General features: G+C 31.9%; 1 protein-coding gene across 3 annotated transcripts in view; it reads left to right on the forward strand.

The window, feature by feature from the left end:
- The window catches only part of LOC147071714 (uncharacterized), a 114,401-nt gene that overhangs the window by 53,482 nt on the left and 37,162 nt on the right, over positions 1-23,757 (forward strand). The window contains exon 1 of one of the 3 annotated variants that reach the window (XM_085947039.1): positions 20,979-21,259. The exons of 1 other annotated variant lie outside the window; for it this stretch is intronic. The gene's annotated coding sequence lies outside the window, so the exon portion shown is untranslated. Of the gene's footprint in view, positions 1-20,978; positions 21,260-23,757 lie in introns of those variants that run through there. One more of the 3 variants, XM_085947040.1, reaches the window with a different exon arrangement.

Raw genomic sequence — 23,757 nt, forward strand, 5'->3', positions numbered from 1 at the left:
CCGAGCTATTTTCGATACTTATGAATCCCGAGATTGGTAAACATAATCCCGAAACTTTCGGGATTGATTTTTTTTATCAATTTTTATGGAAAATAAAATAAAAACGAAAATATAACAGAAAAAATACTTGTAATAACATATAACTACATTAGAAATAAACTGAGTTTGAATGAAGTTCGATTTATACCAATATGTAAGTTGCCGATTCATTTTATTTTTTCACATAAATTAATAAAAAAGAGAAAGATTGGAAAAAAACAATACTTAGCACTATTAACAGAATAATTCCACCATGATCTCATACATTTTAAGGCAGTTTCATATTTGGCTGACTAATTTAATTTATGAAGCGGAAAGGCCATTAGTACACCACGATTTGCTGTACTATTTTAAATCTCGCTAACCCATTCATTAAGTCTTTACTATCAGAAACAGCAATCTCATATTAAATTCACATTATTATTTATAGTACAATATTATTTACTCCATTAAACTTATGTATTTCCAAGATTGAACGTATACATTATTAACAATAAATTTCTTAAATTATACTAGATTTATTTTTGACCGATTTTATCAATGTTATTTGTAAATATAAAAATTTTATATTAACAATGGAAAAAATGCCAATCCCGGGATTGTCAAATTGTAATCCCGAAATCAGAATTTTGGCTCGGGATTGGATTCCCTAGTCCAGCTGTCCGCACTCCATTCGGTAGTACTAAATCCTCCCATTCCTCGTGATATATTAGGGCTATTAGGCCATGACGTCAAAAGGTGTTAGTAAAAAATTAGCGATGTTACTTATTTTTCATTGTATTGTTACAAACGCTGCATAGTCTGCTGAATACGTCATAAGCGTTTTCCGGCTTCGAATTATCCAGTATATATTATTATTATTACATAAAGAAGTTTTCAATAATCAGTTCGGCAATATTGGTTCATGGTAAGCACCTACTTTGTACTATCATGCGTGAAAGGAATATTTTAATTCTTTGTCCCTCACCACAATTGTAACCGGATACATGGCACAATATCGTCGATTATAATAGTCTTGTTCTTCAAAAGTTTTACACCTCATTGTGATTGATGGCTGTGAGGTCTGTTTGCCGGACGCGCCGGATGTGTTCGCAAATGTACATCACCCATTGGAAATTCTTAAAGAAACAAGACAAGACTTCGTGAACAAGCTAAATTTTCAAATACCTATAAATAAATAATATGATTTTTGGGTTACATTTAAAATTGTTCGCACACAGTTCAACGTGAGCTGTCCTAGCGAAAAGATATGACCGTATAGCATTGAGATTAAAAAAAAAATAATGCGTTGTTTGTGGAGTATTGCAGATAGTATTGTAAGCATTTTTGGTCGGAAGAGGTACCTAAATAAAAAGGGGTCTCGGAGAGAGAACAAAAAAATTATACATTTTCAACAGATGACAACGCGTACTATATTTTTCCTCCAACTACTATAATTTTGGAGGCTTTGTACTATAATTCCACTTTGAAAAGATGGCAACACTGGTGTCAGTTTATTAATATAAAATTGCAGATACATGATAACTATTAATTATTATAGCTTAGCTAGTCACAAAATTGTTATAGTTCCGTTATAATCTCTATTGGTTTTACAATCTGAGGATCAAACAATATCATATTTCAATTAATAAGTTTGTAGATACTGTCAAAACGTCGCTATAGGATTTGTTTCCCGAATATCCATTTTTGTCGAAATCGACATTTTAATGCAGTTCAATTTCTTTTATCGAATCCTACCGAAATCATTTATAAAAACAATATATTTTTATCTAGGAACAGAGATATTTTTTTAAAAAACCCGAATACGCCATGTTAAGTTATAATTACTCCGTGGTTTTCTCCCGAATGTCCAACTATTCGTACCTGAATATCCAAGTTAATTTCGGTCGAAATATATCTCTGGCTGAGTGTTTATTTCCCGAATATGACTTTAGCCAATCAAACCGCGCTCACGCCGTGCATCTCGCTCCCACATTCACGCTGTCTAGCTCTAAAACAATCACGCCCACTTTCATATTTTGCCGCCGTCTGGAGACTTCTTTCAAATTTCGTCTTATTGATATTGTTTTTAACGTTACTATTGTTTTAATAGTGAATTCATCAAATTTGAAGAGATCATTCATAGCTGATACACCACCAGTTCGCCCTGAACTTACAATAGAGTTGTGGAAGTGAGTATTTCAACCTAAATAACTGCATTTTGTTTTGATAAATGACACAAAATCCCAACGGTTATATGAATTCTACAGTATAACCCGGCAACTACTATGACGTAAAAAATAATTATTATTTCAAATTATTATTAATCAAACATTGTTTGTCTTTATTTTACTTTTAATCTAGGTATTTCTATGAAAATAAAGGCGATGCTATTATTTATTTTTGAATGCGCTGATAATTAATATTTTAATTTAATATGTATGTTAGTAACTATTTATTTGGTGGATATTATATACTTAGGATATTGGTACCTACCTAATATTAGCAGCCAATGGTAATTAATTTATACATGCTATTATTTTGTGTTGTTGTTCCTTACAATAGTAAATATATAATATTTATTTGGTGGTTTGTAATAAGTTTAATTGTCAATTATAGAAATATATATATATATAATAATATACAGATATATATAAATAGATTTTTTTTTTTTTTGGAAAAAGTATAAATATAAAATTGTTAGCAAGTACGAGTAAGTACCATCATAAAATATTGGAGAAATGACCGTGACGTCGGTTAGTAATTGAAGTAGTAGATACCTTATAATATATTTTCTCAGAAGTGATTTAAAAAAAATATGTAAGTATGTTCAATTATTAGAATGGTACATTCTTAAATCTTGTGAAATATTCGTTCAATAAAAAAATAGTTAATTACTTAAAAACTATTTTATTACTTAATCCGAAAAAAAAGCGATTGCCGCGTGTTATTATTACATACGAACTTGGATAATTACGATCATTAAGTATTTAAATAGTAGAGGTAATTATTAACAATTATCGTGTAAATAAATATAACATTTGAGGCGCGTTCTTTTTGACCACTCAGTAATCTGTGGGCCGTGCAGCAATACGCTACGGTCTTAAATCCCGAACGTCCATGTTTTGTCCCGAATATCCATTATTCTAAGAGAGCGCTAAAAATTTCCCGAATATCCACAGTGAGTACTTGTAAATAAAACGCATTTTCTGTGCATTTAATGATTTATACCAGTATATTATTCTTGAAATCTATTCTTAGATAATGTTGCAATCATACAGTATAGAAAGAATGATTGTTACATCTACTGATATTAAAATATACGACAGTGAAATTTGTTTTTCGTCTCCTGTAAAATTGACATTTGGTCTATTCGGGAAACAAATCCTATAGCGACGAAAAGTCAAATCAAACGCATGATCTCACACAATACTAAATAAATAGCACATGAATTTCATTAAATTTGAACACGATTTTCAAGTGAGATGATTTATTTATTTGCCATTGATTATGATCATTCTTCATTGTTGTGGCCGGACAATATGTTTATTATTGCCTTGTAGGCCATCATCATCATCTACCTACACGAAGAAAACATTTTAATTTGAGCAGGCAACGTAATAATGAGTCGCTGATGATTGAGCGGAAGATATATCTCTCGATCCACATAGCGGTGTGGACGCGGGCTGGTGGAAACTGGGTCGACCGCTTTTGGCAGATCACGACCGCTAATAAAGGTCGGAGTTGCGAAGAAACCAGAAGGTCGCTCTGACGAGACGCTTGACGGCTGAATAGCCAAAGACGCGTCGTCTATTTTAGAGCGTTCCAGTTTAATAAAAGCTTCTCATTTGTCATGGACATGGTGTACCTATTTACATAGTGTCGAAGTGGTTCTTTCTTAGTGGGTGTTAAAATGAATTCAATATATGAGTATAGGGACTGTTTAATGAGTGACAAACTATTTAATGAAGACACGTCATCTATCTTTGTGTTACGAATGTGATATCAATCACATTGATAACGGAATAAAATATTTGTTAATTGGCCCGATTTGATCCGTTTGGAAATCAATTCAGTCGAAACTACTGTAGGTATATAAAGTTATATAACGACATCATTTTAAGTCTTCATCACAACAAATACCCCAAAGACTTTTTCGTATTTTCGTACAAAGAATTTTGTATGTACTTATAAAATTGTATGTTTTTTGTTTTCAAAATTTTATTTTTCTGTACCTATAAAATTGTAAATATATTATTATTACTTATAAATATTCTCTTCTCTCCTGTGAGGTTAATATTTGTTATAATGTACCTAAACCTCATGTTGTGAACGTCTTGAATTTAGATTTTTTATGTCCAAATGTTTTGTTTTCTTAAATAAATCAATAGATAAACATAAACCACCGAAGTATATTTCCAATAAAAAAAATAAGGGTTCGTCAGCTGATAAAATTGACTGACAGCTCACGACAGAGTTATTTGGATATTTAAAGTGTTATTTTTTTAAATTTATTAATTAAAATTACCGATTTTAAATGAGGATACAGCCAAAAGTCATTAAGTTACATCATGATTTTTTTGGATCAATTTATTTACGAAGTAAAAAGCTCATTTCGAATTATTACGACATGAATCATAATGCGGCAGATCCGGTAACGCGAGTCAAATTTATTTAATGTTTTAATTAGTTGTTGTTCTGTGGCTTATTAACTTATTAATTATTATTAATGTGAAAATTAGATTTGCGAAGGGGATACGAACTCCGTTTCGTAATGGCCGCCTTTCACGCTTTCCTACGGCTTCCTTACAGCGGAACGGACATCTTGAATATAATCAGATGTTTTGTATGTATAACCAACATAACACAGCAGATGTATTTTACAAAGCTGCAGACAAATCGGACAGTGATTCTTAACCGAATGCACATGAGAATAAAATTCTTTTATCTAACTAAATTAAGGTTATAGCAGTCCAGACCAATTAATGGTTTCAGTTAATTCTACTTTAAATAACGTAGATTCCAGATTAAACAAAGTAGAATTAACAAAAATAAACTTTCTTTAAAAACCATTGTAATAGTAGAGTTCTACAACGTAAATGCCAGTTCAATTATCTCATATAATATAATAATATTAGGTATATAGATATAAATTAGTAAATTACCTATACACTGTTTTGTAAACTCTGGCCCCTACACAAGTGCACGTACACAACGATGTGTTTAAAACTCTATGCATGCATACACTCACAAACACTATGGAATTAAATGTAATTTGGACAGTTGGATTGGTTGGCCATTGCGACTTGGTATCTACGAGGGAAAATTTGTCAGTTTTCAAAAAGTTTGCGGCATTTTACGGCGAGGGAGAAAATCTTTTCTTATTAAGAATTGACCGTAATTTACTATGTCAAAATAGGAATCACGCACTCTCTAGTGCACGCCAATCAAGGTCTTGGGTAGTTGTTCCTGGGACACTCCGCCGGACAAGGGCGCCTAACGTTCGTTACGCCAAGGTATACGCCTGCATAATGGGTATGGAGACGTGGTGGGTGATAGAGGGAAAAGCTAAGGAAAAGAAAGTTTGGACAACTATATTATGTCACACAGACTTCACAAAACATGCGTCGCTACTTCCAATGAAACTGTGAAAAAATCGCCACGCTCTCTTATGCGTCAATTACATTGAGCTTCTTTACGAGCTGTTTGTTGGCGAATTTAAAAGCGGGCGATTCAGCTACAGCGATTTGATGATTACACACAAAACTTTCCATTCGCTGAGAAGCCACAAGCCAGCGACTATTTTGACAGAACGTAGTTCGTTTTTTTATCGGGAGGTTGCTACTGCGCAGACGCAGTAGGCCCACACACCGGCGTGCAGCGTGTAAAGTTGACTGGCTTTCAACTTTTCTCGGTAGAGTGTGTACAACCTGTTTGTTAGCTTGTTCGATGATTACACTGGGCGACTTTACAGGCAGATTGTAAATTTGCCAACAAATAGCTTGTAAAGAAGCTCAATGTAATTGACGCTTTAGACTACAAAGTAACATATATGTTTTAAACAGTTTGAATACAATTTTTATTTGTTTACCGGCAGATTAACCTGGCCTGGACGAGGCATAATTTAATATGCTGCAATTTACTCACACGTAAAATACTCTAATTATTTGTTCCATTATATGTGCAAAAAAAAACATGTTTACTGCAATGCAGATATATTTTATTTTACACGAGGTCTGTGGATTAGATTTATTAAATTTCTACCTATAAATAAAGATAAATTTAGTCATCTTTGGTAATTGTTCCTTGTACTATTTTTAACAAATACCCTAAATCAGTTTCATCCGTTGTACCATTGATGAAACAAGATGAATGAACTTACAGTTTTAATTAATTATTAAATTAGTGGTAAGTAGGTACAAAATAATTATGTTGTTATTTAACTGCTTTGACTCTTCGCGGATAATTAACAGCAGTTACTAAACAAAATAGTTCCTACATGCATTATCATTTTCATTATAAGGAAAGTAGGCCTCCATCGAGGGCCTTTTTTGTTATAAGAAATTCGCTCAACCCATTCATGATTTTGAATGAAAACAATATTACATGAAATTGACAAATGTCCAAATTTATTCATGATGTCCTGGCACTTGCGAATAGGTACACAATTAAAATATAGTTACTATTTTAAGAATGCTTAAAATCTTGTTATTGAAAATATGTAATTTTAAAATTTCTGATATCTATAAATTATGTAAGTACCTACCTACGTAATAATCAACGCCTTGATTTAATCACAAAGCCGTCTGCCTTTCGTTGGCGGAATATCTCGAATAACGTTATAATTAGAATTAATCCGCATGAGTCATAGATGGATCAATAGTTGATGGAAAGGATAAGAGAATTTACATATAAGATTTGAGTTCGAATCCCACTCGGTCCACTGTTTTTTTTTCTAGGATTTCATCCAATGGGATGGTATGTTTATAAGGTTTTTTTTAATTTTATATATTTTTAATAATATAAATCTAACATTAATAAATCTTGGGTTCTAAATACGTTTATCCTGAATACAGCGGCAAAACACATTTTGAAAATAGCCTATATACTGGATTATTTGTTAGTTTGTGTTAATTTAGGTTAGGTTAAGTTAGGTTATCCTAACAAATAATCCAGTATATTGGCTATTTTCAAAATGTGTTTACCGCTGTATCCAGGATAACCGACTTGTACGAAATCTTGTTTATATTCAATATTGAATATTTATTAAAATATCAAATTAATTTAATTACATAAGAATTACGATAAAAAAATGTATTGTGCCACTGTTATAGTCGGAATATCTCACTGCAACACTCCATCATTTCAAAATTGATCTTAATCCAAAAACTTTCCACATAATAAATCTTTAAAATAGTAAAACTATTAGGAAGTTAGTATTCTTAATTACCTTATCTTCGCAGCCATCGTATTAATTATCAGTTACGCAATTTTACAAACAAGATTCGCTTCAAGATCCACGATATCATCTCTCATTATTTATTTGTTCGGAAAATGCCAGACTTTTAAAATATAATATTAGTAAAAGAAACCGTTGCGAAACACCTCAATAATGTTTCATTAGTCGGGTATCGTAAATATTGTTGATTTTATCTCGTCGAAAGGTGGCAATGGTGAATTTTCACTGAGACATTTCTATCGTGTTGCCAACAGTGACATTTCAGGGATCACGATATTTTTTTTATTGTTAAAATGTTGTCTCAAGATTATTTATTTATGCTATGTAATCAAATGGGTTTTTTAATTTACGCGCTTTATTTTATGGCACGACATGGCCTACATATTAGTTAGATAAATAAATTTGGTCTCATATTTAAATGCGTAGAATTAATTTTTCAAACATTCAACATAGACAATAAATTTGAGGGACTAGAAAATGCACACAAATTTATGCATACAAACAAGTTTGCTAACTAAGTTATCACAATAATTGAGATAACTTTAATGTATAACACATATTTTTCTTTATAATAATAATTGTATAGGATAGTATTTATAGTTTGATAGTAGGCCACATTATGAGAGGACAAAAATACAGCATTCCCCATTCAAGGAAAGATCAATGGGAAGCGTAGCAGAGGACGGCGCCGCATTTCGTGGCTTAAGAACCTCCGTGATTGGTACGAGTGCAGCTCCACTGAACTGTTCCGAGTAGCAGACGACAAAGATAAGATCGCCTTGATGGTTGCCGACGTCTGCTAAGGGATGGCACAATAAGACGAAGTATTTGAATAAAATTAGAGTAGACTAATCATATTGTATTTTTTCCAAAACCTATAATATCGAAGCTTTTTTCTTGTGAGATTTTAGGTTCAAACATTTTTTTTTGACACAACACATGAATTAAGCGTACCTTCGTCTTTTCTTAGCTAAAGTGATTTTCCCCCGAAGGTGACATTCTCTAAGATATATTCTAGATTCGATTTTAGATTCGGCAAAAGTAAATTCCGATTTTAAAAACTAAGAAGAGCTGAGTTTTTCAGAATGACATCAATCTAAAATAACGGATGGAGGCTGGATATTATTCGCTTTTCATTTACCTGAGCTGCTCACGGCAACAAGTTCACTCATTCTACATATTTGCTATATTATAATGATTACCCAATTATTATCGTAAAATAAATAATACCTACTTATGATAAGTAATAAAATACCATTTTCGATTTTGTCGATTAAATGTTAAGATTGATTACACACTACACACAGTGATGTCCCTAGACAAAATGCCGCCCCATTTTTATACAGTATTTTTTATCATCCTTACATGACCCCAATATTTAAGAAATATGCTGTATGGATATACTACTAACAAAATATATACCGCTAAATCCAATTTAAATGCCATCTCTACTTTAATAAACAATATTTCGAGTCCACGTTTTCAGATACATTTAAAAATACACCTGACAACTTTCAAAACACGCGAGCTAAGTAAGTACCTATGTACATATCTATAATTCAAAATATAATTCGCAAATCTGCACGTGTCATTGTTGGTCATCAAGGACGTGACGTCCAATGACAACAGAAGTGAACTAGACATCGCGAAACCGACAAAAACAATGCGGTCCTGTTAAACCCTTTATGTTAATTCTTAATACATTTTGTTTCCAACCAGTGAGCTGATTTTTTTAATGGAAGGATATTTTCGTTATTAGGTAAGTACTAAGTTTAGGTAACTATTTCTATATAAAATACCTAATGATTCTCCTTGATTTGCCGCCCTTCAAGTGACCCAAGCGACGCTCAATCTGCCTACCCTCACGGGACGTCACTGATTACACACTACCAGCGACAATTATTAATGTTACATTTAAAAAAAATAAGGCATAATTATTGTTATGTGAAAAATAGGTAACATTATGATGGCCTTTCATCGAGGATTGCAAACACGTAACGCCTATTTAAAAATATATTTATTGTTATTCGACCAGAGATAATATTATTATTAAGTATGTACAATATACTCGCCTATAAATAACATTCTTGGCCGCTGCACAATGAAAAGTAAAAGTAAGTAGGTAGGTACCTACCCAAGAGCCTTAGCAGTCTCCCCCTCTCGTCTCTTCGCGGCAGTACTCATGTGGTCGCATGTGAGTTGTTGCTGATGATGACGCGATGTCAAAGTATTGCGGCGGCGATGACGTCACGCGGGGTCAGACCCTTGAATGGAATTCTCGCTCGTGAAGCTCGCACGGGTCTGCGTCTTTTGACCTCTAATGTCCCGTATCTCAATTACAACTTTATTAATAAATTTTGATTGGTCGTTAAGTAAAAATATTTATATTGAAGATCGATATTATCGAAGGTACTATTATGTAGTATTAATAATATTAAGGACCTTTTGAATGTATCGTTTTAAACGTCGTAATATAAATTATTGGTGTTGTAGGCTGCTATGTCCGGCAAATCGGACGATTATTTCCATTATAGAAGAATTTATGAGGAATAAAGATCACACTTTTTTTCTTTACCTGAGTAGGTACTTACATACTTAAAAAAATACTATCAGGCTCAAATAATCTGTATATTATTTTAGAAGCATTGATAGATAAGTTCTTACTACATTATTATAAAAACTTTAAAGCTTGTTTTAATATTGAAAATCGCTAGATTTAACGCCACATCCTACGGCACACGACTGATGAAAAATGCTAAATCTGGCAAGAAAGTACCTACTTACTTATTAGGGTCGTTCGTGGTGAATAATGACGTTTGGAAGGATGTTGGTGATTGATATCCGAAAAAAAGTGTACACCGATCAGTTATACATACCTACGTGATATTATTACTAATGGATAAGATAATGACAACGTAAGCTAACGAAGATAATATATTATGTTGGTTGGTGAGGTCTTCAACTGTAGTACGTTCTGCCGATCTGCTTCGATAATTTACTGGTAGATGTCACGTCATAGTCTATACAAAAAGTCCGCCGTATTACAGCTCTTGGAATTATTGTTGGTAAATTTCCGACGCTATACGTGTGTCCGTAGATACATTGCTACGACTATTAAATTATATTAAGCCTCTATGTTAGTCTGTTATTGATATAATGCACTATACAAGTTATTTTTTATTAACCGACATATAATTAGCATGTTATTTAAATGTGGTAATTAAAAAAAAGTTGCGTAGTAGGTTAAAATATAACTCCGGTACCTACCTACTCAATTTAAAAATTGTTTCAGTCCTTTTTTTGAGACTCGGTTAGGACACGATGACCGATTGGGTCTATGACCGGGGTGTGTATATTATTTTCGGCATGTAAGTGTGTCGATCACTGTCACTTAAAATATGCCGCATGTTTGATGGTGCAGTCTTCGAGCTGTATTAATTAACATTCATAAACAATAGAAGATAACGTTCTTCATTTAGTTTTCAGTGATAATAAGAATGTATTTTTTGGCTTCGGGTCTCGATAAGTCAAACCAGTGGCGGAAAGATCGTAATTTAATGTGGAGGGTACGGGGGTCTGGTATGCGCGGAATGTCTTGAAGCTGGACCCAGACCAGAGTCGTTGGTAATCACGACAGAGTTTAGCTAAAGTTTGGAAAGGAATTCTGACGGCCATCATGTTTTGTAAGTAACGTTATCATTTTTTCGCAATCTTAAACGACAGCCAAAACAATGGATAATAATAAATAATTAATAATAATGCTTGTTAGTCTGTATAACAAACATTTGAGAGAATTATCTTCGTTTGATGATTTGTATAAATCGTTTTCCCTATTATGCGCGACAATTATTTATACGTACTGTCAGATGACAATAGTGAATAATTACAAAATGCGTTAAAGGGAATATTTTTACATATATAAAAGTGATGATTAAAAAAGAATACTAAGGCTAATGATTAAATTAATTACAAGTAAAGTATATTTATCACTTGGTAGACTCTACCTGACACCCACGGTGGCCGCGCGGCTTAAGCGTTGGACTATCACGCCGTGGGTCTCAGGTACGAATCCCTGGTCTGGCAAGTACCTACACATATTGTTTTTCAATTTGTGTGTGAGTCAGGGTATGGACCTAATAGGTTGAGCAAATGGCCGACGTCCATTTCTCGTAAAAAACAAAATCTGTTAATACAAACCTCTACTCTGTGGAGGCCCATATGATCCTATTAGGATCGGACATGGTCGAAAAAAAAAGACTATTTACACTTATATGTTACCAATTGATACATACATTTTATTTACTATCACATATAGTTAGAATGCAGATTTATTTGTAGAAATTACATACTTACACACTTTTTTACCCTGGTATTTATTTATCAGTACTGCATTCAGATAAGAACGCCTTCAGTCATTAACTCATTATTGTTACAATCATAAAACGCGTTTTTTATACAATAGTTATAATGGACAATCATGATGATATCGCAAATAATAAATATACTAAGTACATCATACGTTCAACTTAAACACGTCAAAATAAAACGCCAACGTATAGATTATAATTATCTTTTCGTGGCTATCGATTTAACTACACAAACATTTTCTGGAATTGTTAATTAGTGTTATGCTATACAAACAATCTATAAATCCCTTCAAACACGCGCGTTAACATGATCTTACTCCCTACTTCATTTATCGTTTGTCATACGTTTGTCTACGGCCGTATGTTGTAGCTAAACCACTGAAATGCCAATAGAAATGGCGTATTTCAATAAAATACTACCTTATTCTTAGGTCAATAATTATTATAAAGCGAACATTATTAGTAGGATGTTATATCACATTTGAATGGTCAAGGACATAGCTTATACTCAGTATCTTTAGAATTATCTTCAAATGTGTTAATCGTGCACATTTTTTGAATAATAAAATGCCTAATTCTTGTCAAATTTGGGACCACAGAGATTATAAAATATATTTTTATCGTAAATATTTCACTATATAATGTTAACATTAATTTTACTAATGGTTTTGTAAATACGTTTAAAAATTAATAAAACTAAAAAATCTTAACACCACTGCATATTAATGTACTGAAATATGACTATATTCTAAAACATTAGATCGAGAGGTTTAAAGAATACTATTTTATGTAATAAAAATACTTTATGTAGTCATCAAATGTTTAAAGTAAATATAAAGGATAATAATTCTTCAAAATTATACAAATAGACTATATACAACGTTTAAGGAATGTCCAGGATCATGCTCTGAAAATACCATAATTCCCCATTTTGACCTACGCGGGCACGTGGGCCCTTAAGTTTATAAAAAATTATTTTATATTCGCGTGTTTTTTAAAATCTTGCCACTAGTATTCATTTCTAAACCGAGCAAAGTAAATTTCCTAATACCACAGGTAATCAATCATAATGCCTTTAGTTACCTGGTAGTATCTGCAGATTTTTTTGTACTTCTGTACCTACTGTCTTTAGATTCTGCCAATATCGGTTTCGCTCGTTGCACATTTTCGAGCGTGTTTGAACTTTTCACTTGGTAAATGAGTCATACAAAACTGGTCCCCGTCTAATAATCTGTATAGTAATTAAGAAAAAGGTGTGATTATTTAGGTGTTTACAATATAATCGCGTGTCCGGTGTTAACTTTCAATTCTTACCGGAATAAAATTATATATGAATAAAATAAAAGAAAACGTGCAATAATAAACGAAATTATTTTTTAAAGATCAGTACCTAGGTATTCGACGGAATCGTTCGTTTTTAGACTCAAACTTATCGAATTTCGTGTGTCTTAATTGGTAATAATTTAATAGGTATACCAATTTATTAATTAAACATATTTTTAATAATTACAAGATAAAAAGAACTTTTTTTTAAATTTTCTGTTGAATCATATAAACTTGACTTGCTAGTTTAAACGATTAAAAAAAATTGTACTTGATAGAAATAATACTGAAATGTCATTTTGATTTCCATAGTAACGCACGTATATACTAATAATTTAGTTGCTAGGACTCCAGACCCCTAGCAACCGATAATGGTGTCGAAATAACTTTTCATTCAAAACAGAATTAACTGAAAATGAATTCAATTCTACTTAAAGATGGCTAAAAGTATTTAAAAAAATGCATTGGCATCGTGTTCTGATATATTTTAAAAGTTTCAAATGTCTAGCTAGTCGGGAAGTTAGTTAAAATCGATTGCAAGATTTGTACCGTACAAAGAACCACCGGACAAATAAGAATACGAGCTAAGAAAAACGTTGTAAAAAATCAAATGGATTTTACAAATATAAATATTTGTTTAGCTTTCTTGCAGTTAAGTGGACACGTCTGTGAAAGGCAAAATAGCGCAGGGTTTCGAAACACAGGGTGTAAGTTTGTAAGTCAAAGGGGCATTACGTATTTCTATGTATTTTTTTTTCGTTTGAATGTTCGAAAACTTTACAGTTATTTTAAAAACATTACAAAAAGAAATATCTGCTTACATTCGAAAAAGATATCATTATCATCAATAGCTGTCTCAGCAGTGTCAATGATGATAACAAGTACATTTAATTTTGACTTTGGTAATCCACAAAAAATGACTTTTTTTTGTAACATCATAGCGATATCCTAATTTCTCATGTTTGCATTACAGATCATTTTGCGACTATTGAATATTCTTGCAGAAAATAAGATCGTTTTAATAAAGTGAAATTTCATTCAGTTGGTATTGACTGAAATAAACTATGACGTACGTTTTCTAAAATTCCCCATTATATTATATTCTCATCTCATGCCCTCAAAAGCCCAACAGTCTAACGTAACAGCATTTCCCAAATTTCAATAGACTACCTTCCCTTTTAGAGGTGAAATAAAAAATACCTGTCTCTTAACACTAACCATTCATCTTTCTATTGAAAGAAAATAGTATTTTAAAGAAATGGTTTCCTTTTCTGTTGATAGATAGTCTCTTACGACAGGAAGCACTTTGCCATTACTTTGGCCTTTGAGTTTTCAATGGGTCAACAACTTTTGTGGCCTTTTACTCGCTTGGCTATTTTTTATGTTATATTGTGTCCGAGAGTTTTTTTTTTCTTCTTATTGATACGTGCTTAGAATTCATTAGCATTTCCTTGTTTGGATTATATTAAAATGAATCGATTGTTATGCATTGAGAGTCTATCGGATGACATTTTTCATATTAAGCTTTTAGTTGAAAGAATATGGCTTTTGACAATGCCATTAGTATGATGTAACTCTAGTGTTGGAAAATTAATTGTTTGCAATTTATTGAAGTTTTTTTTGGAATGGTCATGCAACGTAATCAAATTATTGAGTTTTCTATTGATACTCACTCATTTCTTTACAAATGCCAGTTGACAGCTGTTTCTATCCATTACACATACATATTATACGTACACTGGAACTATAGGTAAATGGTGGAGTAAAGAAATTGCATATACGAATAGTCTATAATATTTTTTACAAAAAGTGCAAATAAATTGGAGTCGAGAATTATGTAGTTAAGTTTTAACATATTTACAAAATATATATATATATATTAATATTAAGGCTACGTATTCAAAGGTGTTAAAAATCGTAACAGTGCCGCCGGCGAAATATTTTCTGATACGTTAAGGGCGGACGTGCTCAGCGTGGGTCAAAATGGTGCTTTTTTCTATTTTTAAAGCATGATCCTGGACATACCTTAAACGTTGTAGATAATCTATTTATATAATTTTGAAGCCTTATTATCCTTTATATTTATTTTAACCATTTGATGACTGCATAAAGTATTTTTATTACATAAAATAGTATTCTTTTAAACCTCTCGCTCTAATGTTTTAGAATATAGTCATATTTCAGTACATAAATGTGCAGTGGTGTTAAAAATTTTTACATTTATTAATTTTTAAACGCATTTATAAAACCATCAGTATAATTCGTATCGACATTATTATAGTGAAATATTTACGATAAAAAATTATATTGATAGTCTCTGTGATCCCAAATTTGACAAGAATTAGGCATTTTATTATTCAAAAAATGGGCAAGATTAACACATTTGGAGATAATTCTAAAGATACTAATTATAAGCTATGTCCTTGACCATTCAAGTGTGATAAACATCCTACGAATAATGATTGTTTTATAATAAATAATTGACCTGAGAATAAGGTAGTGTTTTTTTTAAATACGCCATTCCTTTTGGCATTCCCCAGTGGTTAAGCTACAACATACGGCCGTAGCCATAAATTGACAAATTATAATTAAAGTAGGGAGTAAAATGATGTTAATGCGCGTGTTTGAACATGTACCTAACCGATTTTTTTAAATGGTACCTACGAACGTTTTTAATATAGTTGAATTGGTAACCATACGAATATTAGACAATTTTTCTTGACTATTGAACGCATTGCTTGTAAATAAAGAGAAATTGTCCGACTGATGTCGACGTCTTGCTTTGGTAATGTACTTAATGTTATGTGCGATTTCAGGTGATCCCATCTAATTAAAGATAGAAAAAACGTTGAACTGAGTGAAACTTCCATCTTTAACCTCCCGATCCGTTTATACTTCATGCGAATTATTTCTTATAACTACGTTTGAACTGAGGTACTTATCTACTTCAACTTTGAGTCTCACTCCGTTGAATTTTTTTTCAACAATCTTTCAAAATTATGTTTTTTTTCTATAATAAATGTTTTAAATAGTTTTAGAAATGAAACAATTAAATACGATTCGTGTATATGTTTTATCGGACAAGACTGTGAACATACTGATAGGTAGTGTAATATATATTTTTAAATATGGGTTTTGGGGAAAACCTTGTAATTGGTCAAATTAATTTGACAATAAAAATCACTCCCCTTTGGCTGATAGTTAGGTAATAAATAGTAAATACAGTGCTTATTATAAGTTTTAATTTAAATTGTAAGTGTATTTGTTAGTATTGATTAATTATTTTCTGCTGTTTTGCGAGAGTCACGCACCGTTATCATAGCATAATAATGTTAATGAATTATTTTCAAAACTTTACGCGAAAGTCATCCGTCTACTCGCATATATTGATTTTTGCCTGTGGTCATGACCCAATGAATTTTCACTGGGTTAATGCTGAGTTTGTTGATAATTTATTATAATGTAGTTTTATACACAAAACTGGTATCGCAATAAATAAGATTAATTCATTAATAGTTTTGAATTAGTCATTGAATGTGCATCAATCAGGAAATAAAATGTTGGAAATTGTGCAGATATCGTGCATAAGAACGAATAACGGGTTTTTTCCTATCGATTTTTATTGATATGCAATCAAAATTTATGTTTATTTGAATCGTATAAATTTTAATAGTATGTCATTATGATATAAGTATTTATCAAAAATGATGTCAAAATCGACTTCCTTCTGATGATACATTCATATATTCAATTATAGTGTGGTCTAGTGATCATAATGTTTCCTGATATAAAATAAAATATTTTTTTAGAACTCTGTTTTACACTGCCATTATTACAAGCGAATTACTAGCAGGCAACTTTGGGTCTCTCCATCAAGCCAATACCTATATATTTCAATAGGCCAATAGGGAAACAACTCAAAAAACCTTGTTCCAAAATAATAGCATTTGAATTTTTGCAGAAATTCTCATTTTAAATTTGGGGCCTTGATTTTGAGGAAAATGCATGTTTATTCAGCAATTCACAATTAAATTTTATAATTCAATAAGGAATTAACTCAGAAATTCCAGTATATAACTGAATTAATGATTAATTTCGGAAATGGTTTTCGATTTTATGACGTATTTAAGAGATTTTTGACTTTTTGATTGAATTGTAAAGAGAAGACTTTTCTACGTCGAATCGAATTATTAACTCAAAACCTTGAAATTTTGAATTGTTTAATTATTTAAATGGGATATCAAAGCGAACAATGAAGTGTTAATACTAAACTGGTAGATAGGTACTAACAGTGTATTATATAAGCTGTGAAAGTTTCATCAATATTGGTCCAGCAGTTTTTTAGTTATAATGAAACAAACAGACATACAGACTGCTGTGGTTTAGGTATCAAAAGGCAAATATATCAAAATGACAGATGGATACAGTAATTTCATTTTTAGTATAGTAGCGGATGTTTTCAGTGAATCCATGTGATTTCATTCTATTAAAAAATGTATTTTATGTCATACATTTACTCGTAAGGCGCGGCGGTATGGTGTAAACTGTAAATGTGTAAATGATGGATGCCATGGAGACCTGAGTCTACCAGGATCAGCTCATTGCAGTCTTTGGTAAACAGATAAATACACATGAGTCTGGTAGGTACAGTTTTTCTATAACTTTATAAAAAAAATCAATGTAGGTAGCAATATGGTATAACATTTCATCTGTTATAACAACATTGTTTTAACGAAAAATCATCTAAGTACACATATTCACCTTCACCGTTATACGCATAGAAACGGCCTTAAAGTTATTAATTTTTTAACGTAATGTAAGTGCTGTATTTTCTTATGTTATTGTTTTCACTCGATTTGATACATATTTTTTTTATATAATATTACGTCTGCCAGTTTTGTACACTCCATTTGTTTGATTAATCGAGCAAATATTTACTTTAACAAAAATATCGTTTTCTGTGTCATTTCAGTTGCTGGGCGAATTGAACAAAAATGTCCAATATGACTTTCGTTATCATCAGTATTATACCACACTGTGGGTCATGGTTGCCTTGGTTACCATCTGTCTGTTAACTTCCCACTGTAGTATCTACGCTCAGAGGGTATGCATACTAACTCACATAGTTTATGTCTCCGTTATCCTTATAGATTATAAATATTTGGATTTTGTGCTAGATAATATATTAAGTAATCAATTAACATATATAAAGTCGCTAATTATGTAGATATGTATATCTGTCACTTGCCAATCTTCTTGTATCTTTCCAAATCATTTAAGTGGCACATATATTCGCTGTATAAATCATATGTATGATATTATTGATTGTGGAATAATACTCTTCCATACGCTAGATGTAATCCTTGGCAGTAGTAAAAAAATATGATCGGACAAGGTATCAATTGACAACCCTTTACTTTTATTTTACATGAGACATATTCCTAAATTATAGATACGAGCATAAAGTTCCTAATAATTGACAAGAATTTCAATTTAATATTAGTTCGTACATACTTCGATGGGATTTCCACCTAGTCGATAATAATAATTTAATAGTATTTTTAAAATACAAAAGCCGATAGCCAATAGTAGCTCAATTTAGAAAACGCTTCAGAGAGTATTGTAAGAGCCATTAGTTAAAATTTGTCGTAATTAAGTATGGTACCTTTAGCATAGTGGTCTATGTGCGTGGGCGCGAAACCCGAGAGATGCAGGTTCGATTCCTGCGGGGTGTCTTAATTTTTTTAAGAAAGATTTTTTCTATTGGTTTTAATAATTTTCTCAGAAGTGTTTTCAAAAATTATGTATGTTCAATAATAATTAGAATGTTACATTCTTAAATCTTATGAATTATTCGTTGAATAAAAAAGTAATTAGTTAATAATAATATACGCCTTTTCTTACACATTTAGTTAATCTATTTCACACGATTATATTAATATGTAAGTACTAAACAATAATATAGAATATATTATGTTATCTTCACGTTGGTCTTGATTTTTTTGCGCCCACGTGTAGGTATAATATATTAGTTATGTTTTCACAAACACAGACATATTTTTTTTCTTGGCCTACCGCGATCTTTTCAAATTGTGGTCAAGTCATTCACTTTTCTACTAAAATAGTGAAATCATCCCGGATTAAAGGTTTCCTTATTACTTCACTATAGTTGGCTGTAGATAATGATGACCGTAAAGTTTGTGTTTATTCTTTGAAAGTGTAAACCGCAAAATCCCGTTTCAGAAATGTTGATAAGAAAAATCATAATAAAAAAAAACTATGACACGTCATCGCACAACGATTGAAATTTTATTTTGATAAAACCAACACCGATAACAGAAATTTTACATTACATTACATTGCCGCCGTGCGAGGCTAGGAAAAACACTCACGCATTCAGCGCTTTTCAAATATTTTCACGGAGTTTTCCTTCACGGTTCTTGCAATCGAACAATCATACTATCAATAAATTTATTTCTTTCATACCTTTCTCATGTTCATGGTTTATTTTAATGTCCTAATTGTGTCTCTCCAATGATCCCGACGTTCATCTAACCGCATAGCCGAAGATATTTAAAATTCCGTGGCGTCCTCCACTTGGCTGGATCATAATTATACGCTATCTTACTCTCCCGTATTTCCATTTTCTCCATTTCTCTAGATGTTTTTTTATTATTATTAATTTTTCGCCCTAACATTTTTGTGGTATAGCTAATACGTAATTTAATGTTTGTAACATCATCTTTGGCTACACAAACAATGCGGATCGCGGCTTAACAGTCCTCGCAGAACACATATGCAGGAGTCTAGGACGATTTGCTATAGTCTTGTTAAAGTTATCTGGAATATTGCCATCTTGGCGGCGATACAGATGAATGAACTACCTGAAGTATTATGTAATTTACGATTCGAAAGATCAAGTTGCTAACAAAAATCTAATATTATATAATATAACACCCACGATGGCCGCGTGATTTAAGCGCCGGTCTATAGTGTCGAGGGTCCCAGGTTCGAATCCTGGTTCTGGCAAGTACACATATTGTTTTACAATTTGTGTATGAGTCAGAGTACGGACCTAATAGGTTGAGGAAGTGGCTGACATCCATTTTTCGTAAAAATAAAATCTGTCAATACAAACCTCCACTCTGTGGAGGCTCATATGATCCTATTAGAATCGGACATGGTCGAAAGAAAAGAAAAAGAAAAGGTTCTTAAAATTATAAATAATAAAATAACACTTTTTTCATTAGAATTTAAAGATACTGCGCAATTGTATATAATAAAATTATGTATTAGTGTGGTTTGTTTTATAAAAATATTTTTTTAAACATCAAGCCGTTGACACATTGAATACCACTGGTGTTTATTAAAAAGCATGGGTGGTTCGCGAGACGATTCGTATTAATTAATTTGAATTCTAAATTCATTAAATTTGATATTCAAAAGAGTTATTAGTATACATAGCCATTTTTGTATAATTTCTGCAGTATAATACAGTTTAACCTGAAGTTTAGTATAGGTTAGTTTTATAAAACATGAGTTTCCAATTTTAGAAGCATGATTATATCTGGCGGACTCTATGGCTAGCTTTCGCACGTTTTGATGAATGGCTACTTATCCAGCGATTGTCTCTTCTTCGTTATGTGTCTTGCACATTACCATTTAACAAAATCTACTATATAGCATACTGAGTTACTTATTTAATTTTTACTGTTTTGGCACGTGAGTAGGAATAGATTAGCCGCCACTGTTGTAGTGCAAACAGAGATAACCAATGCGCCGTGCATAGGCGCGGGGTGTGCTATCAGTGCAGTAGTGAAAAGGCCTCAGGCTGAAGTGGTTCGGATCGAGGCGTCGCGTTCGTTTTTCACGAAAAGAAAACTCGTTGAAAATTGCGACGTCGTTCGGAAAAGCGACGCTTTCCATGAGTGGTGCATTTTCATTATTGTGTCCGAATTTTCCATTATTGGTATCGTGTGTAGCTGTTATCAAAAAGTGAACGGATCAAAGTATAGTATTTAGTGATGGTAAAATTTAAATCACTGTGATTTAGAACCGATATTGTGATTTCTTGTGAATCTATTTGAAAAAAGTAAGTAACACTTTGTATTTTAATTTCAGTTTTATTAATGGAGTTAAATTCTTCAATGGATTTATTCTTATATCTTCTGATTTTCAATGTATTACTGCATGTATTACTTTTAACTTCAACTTGATTAATTGAAGTCCATATGATTGAACTAATATGTACAAGTGAACCAGTGGACAAAATTGAATAAATCTCATTAAAAGTTGAATAAGCGATTGTAAAGTCTTCATAACTGTGTTCAACATTCATTCTTCTTAAATGAGGTCCTGTTCTCAAACAATCATTTAATATTATTCCACAAAACATATTTCTTTTTGTTTTTAGTGTTTGAAGTAGGACAAGTCAAACCAAAACATTCAAATTATATACGGTTATTATGAAAATTATAACAACATTTTATACACCATCTCCATGGGATATATTCCAACGGTGGAAATGAAATTGATATTAATCTTTTCATGTACATCAGTGGTATATTTCAATGCAGTTTCTTTAATAAATAGGTATGTGGTGATATTGTAAAAACTTCAATCATCTTTAAAAATAATACCTATATCACTTGAATTCGTTTAATCCTCTGCAGCTAAAGAAAGACTTTACAGCTTTTATATATATAGTGCAAGTTTTGTATTGAATTATACAGAGTTATCAGATACCTAATCATAATTGAGGTGGACAGAGCACAAGTGGCGTAACCCACAAAAATGTCTAAACGGAGTTAACCATTGAAATAGGTTCCAGAGGAAGTAGAGAACCTCTTCCAATGGCCTTAATTAGATCTGTATTTCGATGTGGATCTTTGCCGACTCCTAAAATAGTTTCTTGACAGATTATTTTTAGGAGAAATGATTTTTTTAAATTATTATTAAGCTTCGTAGTCGCAACTGAGGCTTATTTACACCATTATTATATTTATATAATGTTAATGATTATAAAAACAAAACATAAACTTTTTTCATAATGGGTACGTACCTATATAGTATTACATGTTAGCTTCCACCATGTGGTATTATAATTTATACTTGCAAGTTACATTCTCTCAGAAACATTTGGGTGTACAAAAACGCTTTGATGTTTGGCTGAGCTATAAATATCTCAAGATTAAGTAAGTAGTAATTGATCATTTTAACTTCTTAAATAAGGAGCCTTCATCTTTGACCATCATAATGCGGACATTGGCCAAATAAGATGATTTATATATTCATTGTCGCTTCCGCATCATTGACATTTGAGATGCTGCAAGATTATAGTGATCAGCTCTGCAGCAATTAATTGTTACACTGTTTTCTCTGTCAAGCATTTTTTGTCCAACCCTGTTGTTTTATCGTACTTTATTTTAAAAAATCAACAAAATCTGTATAAGATATGGGGAGTTTATCTATGCTCCTCTCAATAGTCTCTGTTTTCGCTAAGCTAAGCTATCTGTTTCCTTATTCTTCTGGATTCCAATATATATTATATTTACTTTAAGTATCAGGTCCATGCTATGAATCCACTAAAATCCCACCAAAAACGTGAATATGTTAGAAGTGGAATCCGAATCCTCGACCTATGGTTTCGGAAGCGAACATTCTCTATCGCAGGCGTATGCTTGTTTAACAGTAGAAGTGTTTTTTTAACGTTTGGTTAATACAGTCTACATAAAGCCAGAAAATACAGAAAGATGTAACCGGGGAATCAAAAACATATCGATATTGAATAGCATAACATAACATAACATAACAAAGACATATTGATAATTTAGAATACAAATTGTGTTATAGGCTTTATGAAACAGTTAATATTCAAATTATTATTGTGATTACAATGCTTTGATAATTAATGACAAAACCAATGTAAAATTAACTATATCTATATACACGTATGTACGTAGGTCCTTGTAATACCGACTGATGCATAATTTCGTTTGAATTTCATTTTTTTCATGTTTTAACGAATCGTTTATCGCAAAATTTCTTATCTTAGTGTCGTATAAATGAACGTTATACACTTAAAAGCACTTACTTTAAAAAATGTATCAATTGTGTATTTTGTCAAGGAAAATTTTATTTATAGAGTTTTTATTTTTATACGGGGGTTAATGGCTGGGGGGTTTTTAAACAAGGGGTTATTGTCCGGGAGGTTATTTATTTTCGATCGACGGCTACAATAATACATTATAAAAACGCTTTGCATTAATCTTATAAGCGTATAAAAGGTTATTTTTTCAATGAACAATCGTTATTTAGAATATTGAGATGTATAAGTTACAAAAAAACCGCCAACAACCATACATGACTTGTCATAATATATCACTTTAAAAAAAAATACTTTTTCTCAGCATTATGATTATACCTTCCTTTCATCATCATCATCATCAGCCTGAATCTATCCACTGCTGGATGAAGGCCTCTTCAAGCTGCTTCCACTTCTCTCGGTCCTTTGCATTGCGTTGCCACGTACCTACTTCCGCAGAAGTTTATCATTTCATCGATGCAGCGGAATCTAGGTCTACCTTGCGG

This window comes from Rhyacophila brunnea, unplaced genomic scaffold, assembly GCF_057557595.1.
Source record: "Rhyacophila brunnea isolate RB1 unplaced genomic scaffold, BYU_Rbru_1.0 scaffold_2, whole genome shotgun sequence".
Taxonomy (NCBI): domain Eukaryota; kingdom Metazoa; phylum Arthropoda; class Insecta; order Trichoptera; family Rhyacophilidae; genus Rhyacophila; species Rhyacophila brunnea.